Below are 6,856 nucleotides of genomic sequence, written 5' to 3'. Positions count from 1 at the left end.
ATGAGGAGATGTGTCCTGGGTAACTGCAAGTTCAACATGAGATCAGCTCTTGGGTCTGCCCTCCTAAGCCTCTGCCTCTACCTCTACCTATAATGCCATCACCAGTAGTACTGGTTGATAATCCATGAGGATTGGATTTCCCTCTTAGTCGTACAAGACGTAAGGGTTCATTTGGCTCCTCCATAGTGGAGTGGAGTGTCGCTCAATCAGTGGATGGGTTACAAAAGGTCTAGGTAGTCAAGGTATGCATGTGGGATTTATCTCCATCCTAGGAATGGCTCATTTAGCATCATTAGGTACTAAGAGAGCCAATGGGGCTCCCCTCCTAAGCAAATTTGATAGCCTATTCCCTAGGTAAGGCTCGTTGTAAGGTTGCGAATTTGGGAGTCTCCTTGGCAGTTTGCAATGCATGGCATCATGGCCGAACCTACCGCAATTGGAAACGTGGTCGGGACCTAGGGTTCTGACACTTAGTTGGTAGGTGGTTTCCACCACAATACACACATTGGATCTGTGGATGTGTTGGTCTCCTCATCATCTCTTGTAGTTTCACTAGCTCCATCTTCATCTCCGCTAGCTCCTAGTTCTGGCAAGTACTCTTTCCCTTATCTCGGCTAATTGGAACTGAACATTCAACGCATGTGGTTGCCCTTTTCGAGGTTCTAGAGCTAGCCTCATCTCTGTTTGAGCTCCTAGAGCTCCTCTTCTTGAGCTGGTCATCCATGTGAATGGCCTCTTCAAAGACCCTAGTTTAGCACATCTTGCTATAAGCTTGAGTTGCCTACCAAGGCCTTATAGAGCTCTTCAGTGCGTATTCCATTGATAAAGATGGTGGAGACTACTCTCTCTTTTGTGCCCCATTTGGGCCCTTTTTTAACACATCTAAGCGCTCTTTTTCTCCATGTTTTCTCATTTTGTGCTATGTTTGGGCCTGTTTTTCAACAACAACACTAAAGCTTTTTGTTTCATTTCGACTTCTCGATCCTATCCTACTCTAAATGCAACAAAAATCAAAACCCAAATACTGAAATGATTTTTCCTACTTGACTAATCATTAAAAAATCAAAATACTTACTTATTGCGAATATTAAAACCCCAAAATCTCTTACCTATCTCAAGCTCCGGTTTGGGGATGAAACCCTTACTTCGTTGCGCAATTTGAGGGACGAAAGTGCTCAAGTTTGAATCTGTTGGTCCCGGAAATGAAACCAAAATATAGAGGGAGCTCATGCTCAATCGACAAGTCCCAGAGATTGCTTATTGCTTCAAGCATTTCAAGCAAGCACAAATGGCTATCTCTCACCTAGCCGACGTGCCTTTGATCCTACTGGGGTGTAGTGAGCTTACCTTGATGCCCAAATGAATAGCCTCCTCCTTCAAGCAAGCTGGTAGCTCCAAGATTCGTGATGTGAGCTCAAGAACGCATGCACACACACACACACACACACACACACACACACACACACACACACACACACACACACACACACACACATGTATAATGCATGGTGTGGAGGGGCATTGTATCTGATCTCAGGGGGGGATGCTAATGTGGCTAGGAAAGGGGGTGAGGCTAGATGACAAGGATGGGACGGCACGTCATGTGACATTGGGGCACACTGTCAAAGGATTGCAACCATTTCACACCCCCCAGCCAATATGGCCAAGGAAGGGAATCAGGCTAGATGATGAGGGTGGGAGGACACATCGTGTGACATTGGGGCATGCCTTCAAAGGATTTCGGCCATTTCGCACACCAACCCTCCCCCCTTGCCCTCCCCATAAGCCTTTATAAAGTCTTTCTTCTGCCTAATGCTACTGTTATTGGTGGTAGATAGACTTATAAGACACTAATTTGATCCTAGTATAACCTAGGGGGAGAGGGGGACTTTATGGAGCATGTAGTGTACCACATGAGTTCAAAAGAAAGGGTATTTTTATTATGCTGACTTACAAATTTCCAAAAACAAAAGGGATTTATAAATGCACCATATGTAAAATCCACATTAGGGGTTTTTTAATTCCAAAATCTCCAAAAGCACACTTTGGTGGTGGTCTAAGGGGCTCTTAGGAGATCTATGAAGGGGGTGTGGGATGGGGATGGGGATGGGGATGAGTGGGGGGGATATGGAGACTCTAAATATTGAACCTAGGACCATATGATTCTTCAAAAACATGCTTTGCTCACTCTTAGAGGCAAATTCATTGAAATCAAGTATATGTTTCTACGAGGGGATAGAATTTGTTGTTAGATTATAATTTCATGTGTGTACACCACATTAATTATATAAGGCATATTGCACTCTATGGAATAGTTTTTTATGCCTACATATTCCAAGGATGTCCATCATTATTGTTGGAAACATGAAGCTACACAAATTAAATTTACTGGCAAGTTCTTACTCGAGCAAGATCCTAGTCCCTCAAGAAAGGAAAAGGTTATATCAAGCAACACAAAATCATAGAGCTCATGAGATCACATATTGCTACAATGAGAGAAGTGCTATGTCATTATCTAAACAAGCTCACAACATGATAGTGTCTCACATTTATGTTATGAAAACTTAATTGTAGGTCTTATGCAAATCCATGGTGCCACTTCCAATTTAGGGTTACGTTATTACATCAATTTAGCACAATTGCATAAATATAAATAATGTTATTGAGATAATAGCTTTACAAGATGTTCTTGGCATAACAACAACAATGACTTATGTAACAACCATAACATTTTAAGTAAGAACCATATGTAAGGACAAATGTATTATTACCTTGGGACTTATTGGTCTTGCAATTAAGAAAACACATCACAATCGCAAATTATCTCCTCAAACAATGATTATGTATGCCAACAACTGGTGACTTTATGTATGATCACACCTAGATATCTATGCTAATCCTATCTAAAAACAAAATATTACTAGTTTTTCATGTTTGTAAACTCTAAACAAAGAGATTCTTCTCTACATACATGCACATGTATGCACGTGCATGCGCCACGCACGTGCGCTCGCACGCGCGCGCACACACACACACACATGCACACGCTCACACGCACACATAGAGATATGTATTTGATGGATAAGATGCCCATTTATAATTAATCTAAAATTGGTAATGTGGGTGTGTGGGTGGGTGTGTGTGTGTGTGTGTGTGTGTGTGTGTATCAAGTCTAGCATGACAAGATGTCAATAAGAAACCATATTACTAACCTAGTTGTAATATTATAATAATTTACAAGAAGTAAGTTGAGGTTTCGTGATGGGTTCATGGTGTAGTTAATGGTGAAGGTATTGAGAGAGAGAGAGAGAGAGTGTGTGTGTGTGTGTGTGTGTGTGTGTGTGTGTGAGAGAGAGAAGGGAAGGGAGGTAGGTACATAAATATCACTCTCTTTGTCATGTCACCGAAGAACTGATCTTACTAGAACAAAAGATACATTTATATAGTTTAAAAGTTTTACAAACTTGGGTTTCTAGGATGAACTTGTAGATGTGTATCAAAGAGCTTACTAGCCAACTTGTAGTCTCCAATGATACATCTACTATGAGTACATTTGCATGCTCTCCTAGCACTACCAGATCCTAATTGTTTCCATGCTCAATTAGACATAGCTTTGTAAAATATACTTAGGGTGAACCCCTCAAGATTGCAACCACAATTAAGTATTTTTTCAATTGAAAAATCATTACATATATGCATGTTTTGAAAACAAGAATGTGTTTTCAAACCTTTTTCTACAAGGCCTTGAGTTGCAACCTAGTTGCAAACTCCTTGCTAAGTCTACATATAGCTTATGATTTGGCAATCCGTTTGGGAACTACCAACCTAATTCGACAATGGAAGATGGTAGGGTCCAATGTGGTTCTCAATAGAAGATGGCCTAGAATAATCTGTAATTGAGAAACTTAGCTCTCCAGGAACAAGTGACAAGTGGTCTTCAACACGATACATAATCTTACATCATCTTCTATCTCATTGCCTTGTAGCACCTTCTGACATGCTAGCATGCAATGTCTTCTAACCTATTAATTAAGCAATTTTGAAGCTTAGTTCATACAGTTCTAGAGCATTGTTAACACAATTTTGGAGCTTAGTTTATGTAGACTTGAGCAGTTCTAGAACTTAAGTCATGCAATTTTGAGCTTATATTATAGTTCCTGCGGCCTAGTAGGTCCACTTATAAGAAATCATCTATATAACATGTGTTCAAAGGATATTAAGAAATACACTTTCTTTAATGCTATAAGGCCTTAAAATAGCCCCTTTTACTTTATAAACTTGCAGATTTTATTCAAATTGTAATTAAAAAACCCCTTATGTAAATATAATCCTTTGAATTTTACTAAATATAATAAATACCCTTTCTTTTGAACTCACATTGTATCTTACATGTTCTATAAGGTGGATTCCCGAGAGTTTTGGAGCACTATTAATGCAGTTTTAGAGCTTAGTTCATGTAGTTCTGAGCTTACATGGCAATTTTGGAGTGTTGTTATCCTATAGTGCACATTATCCAATCTACCCAGTTTCCTTCTAGACTTCATGTTTACGCAGTTCTAGAGTTCAGGCAATTCAGTTTTGGAGTTCATGTTCATGCATTTCTATTGTTCATGCTATTCTAGATTTCATGCAATTCATGTTCACGCAAGTCACGTTCATGTAGATCATGCAGTTCATGGAAATCATGAATTTTGGAGTCCAAGCATATCAGAGTTCTTGGAGTCCACGTAGAGCATGTAGATCATGTCGTTCTAGAGTTCTAGATTGTTGTCCTATGCAACACCTTATATGGGCATGTGCTCGTAGTTGACATAGTTCTCAAGTGTTGTCTTGTAGTACTGTATATGGGCTTGTGCTTAATATCATGTAGTTGTTCATGGAGCTATTCACACTTAATCGTATATAGTTGTTCACGCAAATATTCATGCTTATAGTACTAAATTCTTGTACCTAAGAAGGGTAGGCAATTGTTCCTACAGCAGTAGATAAGTCTCACAAACTGCAATACCAAAATATTTTCTACTTGGCCTTTTTTACATCAGGCTCAAAATTTTGCAGGCTATCCTAGTTACAGAGGCCACATTTCTTTGTTGGATATAGATCATCACTGAAGCATAAAATTCTTGCCTAAAGATGCAGGTGGAGTCCTTACTTTGCAATATTTTCCCTACTGAGGATAAGGAGACGCAGCTAGTGCCCTTAAGATTTGCGAATAGTGAGGTACATAAAATATCAGCTTGCAACCATATATGCCTACACTTGTTAGCTGCAAGAAGGCTAATACTATTAAGCCCTTAATAGTATGCAAAGCAGCCTCCTGTCATAGGTTCGCAATGAGGGGATTACAATTCGGAGTCCTTTCGTTCAATTAGCAATATCAATTGCTTGATTCTATCAAGTGTGAGAGATAGTGCTGACGGGGGCGGGGGGGGCGCTTGGTTGTGGTGATGGGACTGGGAGCGTTAGATTAGTGCAATGAATGCGTGCTTTCCCTCCCGTAGGGACGGCAGTGGTCGTCAGCCAGCTAGAGAGCAAGAAGGTTAGAGGTGGGAGGAGGAAGGAGGGTAGGGTATAAAAGGAAGCAGGGGAGGATCCAGCAACTCATACCTTTCTCGGCCTTTTGGCTAAGATCAAGTGTAGTATCTGTTCTTATCAGTTTAATATCTGATACGTGACCCATCGGGTCACTGCGATATTAATCTAATTTTTCTCACGGGGGCAGCCCCACCCGGCAGCTTGCTGCCCGGGGCTGCGCGCGTCGCCTCCGTATTGCACTACCTCGGAGCGTTGGGTGCGCCCTCCCACCCCTCGCAAATCTAGCAAAGGATTGCTCTAATGCCGTGGAGCTTCAAAGACGGACTGACTGGTGCAGTGGCGGCCAAGGAAGCAGCCTATGGGCGCGGTAGTAGCTTCGACTGCACGGTAGGACACTCTCAGCAGATGGCACGGTGCGCCGCGCCAGGTGGCACAGAGGATCCCTTTGAATCGCTCGAATTCCCTTGATCTTAGAAATTGAATTTAAATTTTTTCATTATTTGAAACGGTTTTTATCTCAAAGTTTGGCTTGGAATTTGTTCAATCACTTCTCTCATACCTTAGAAACACGTTTCATTAAAAGCAATCATGATGCAAAAAGAAAAAACGAAACTAACATAAAAGACAACATAATGAAATACAACCAAAATTATAACAAAAAACTTTTAAAAATATTCGAGTACATTTTATTAAAAGAAAGCATGATCTAAAAACAAATGTAAAAGATTTTTGCTCGAAAGATAGAAGCAACCAAGGGAAAAATAAGTTTAACATAAGAAAACGATTGAGAGTCAAAAGAATCAAGACAACAAAACTGCAAATAATGCATAGTGGCTTCAAAATCATCATAGCCCATAAAAAATCAATTGCTCTTATGAATATGCAAAATCAATGAGCGAATTCCGTGTGTTGTGTATAAATGGCGATGCGTTTTTTCAGCCCATATGTCCATACTCTCAATGAACTCCATATCAGTGAACTTAGAACGCCCTTCAATAAAGATTTTCATTAATGCATCTAAACTCTTAATCTCCAAACGATTACGAAGCTTACTCTTTGTCACAGTTCCAGCACTAAAACCTCTCTCACAAATAGCAATGCTCGAACATTGGACAAGAGCTACTTGACAAAGAGTAAGAATATTCGGATAAGCATCCCTCCACATACTATCGCAAGCAAGTGTTGAAGTTATTTCTAGCCAAGTGAATCGTATCCAATCTCTAGAAGCTTGATGCTTAACATTTCTAAATTCTTTCTTAAACTCATCAACTTCTATCATTGCAGGGAATTCTTCTATATTTATCTTTTTAAGGAAGCCATA

At 40.2% G+C, this 6,856-nt stretch overlaps 1 non-coding gene across 1 annotated transcript; it reads left to right on the top strand.

The window, feature by feature from the left end:
- The first annotated feature begins 5,603 nt into the window (after positions 1 to 5,603).
- Positions 5,604 to 5,802, top strand: LOC148037918 (U2 spliceosomal RNA). The gene has a single exon (XR_015690818.1). It is a non-coding gene; the product is annotated as a U2 spliceosomal RNA (small nuclear RNA).
- The last annotated feature ends 1,054 nt before the right edge of the window (positions 5,803 to 6,856 follow it).

Source organism: Lygodium microphyllum, chromosome 4 (assembly GCF_053477565.2).
Source record: "Lygodium microphyllum isolate KBCC chromosome 4, Lygodium_microphyllum_v1.1.10, whole genome shotgun sequence".
NCBI lineage: Eukaryota > Viridiplantae > Streptophyta > Polypodiopsida > Schizaeales > Lygodiaceae > Lygodium > Lygodium microphyllum.
The sequence above is the reverse complement of the archived record's forward strand: the minus strand, read 5'-3'. Positions and strand labels throughout refer to the sequence as shown.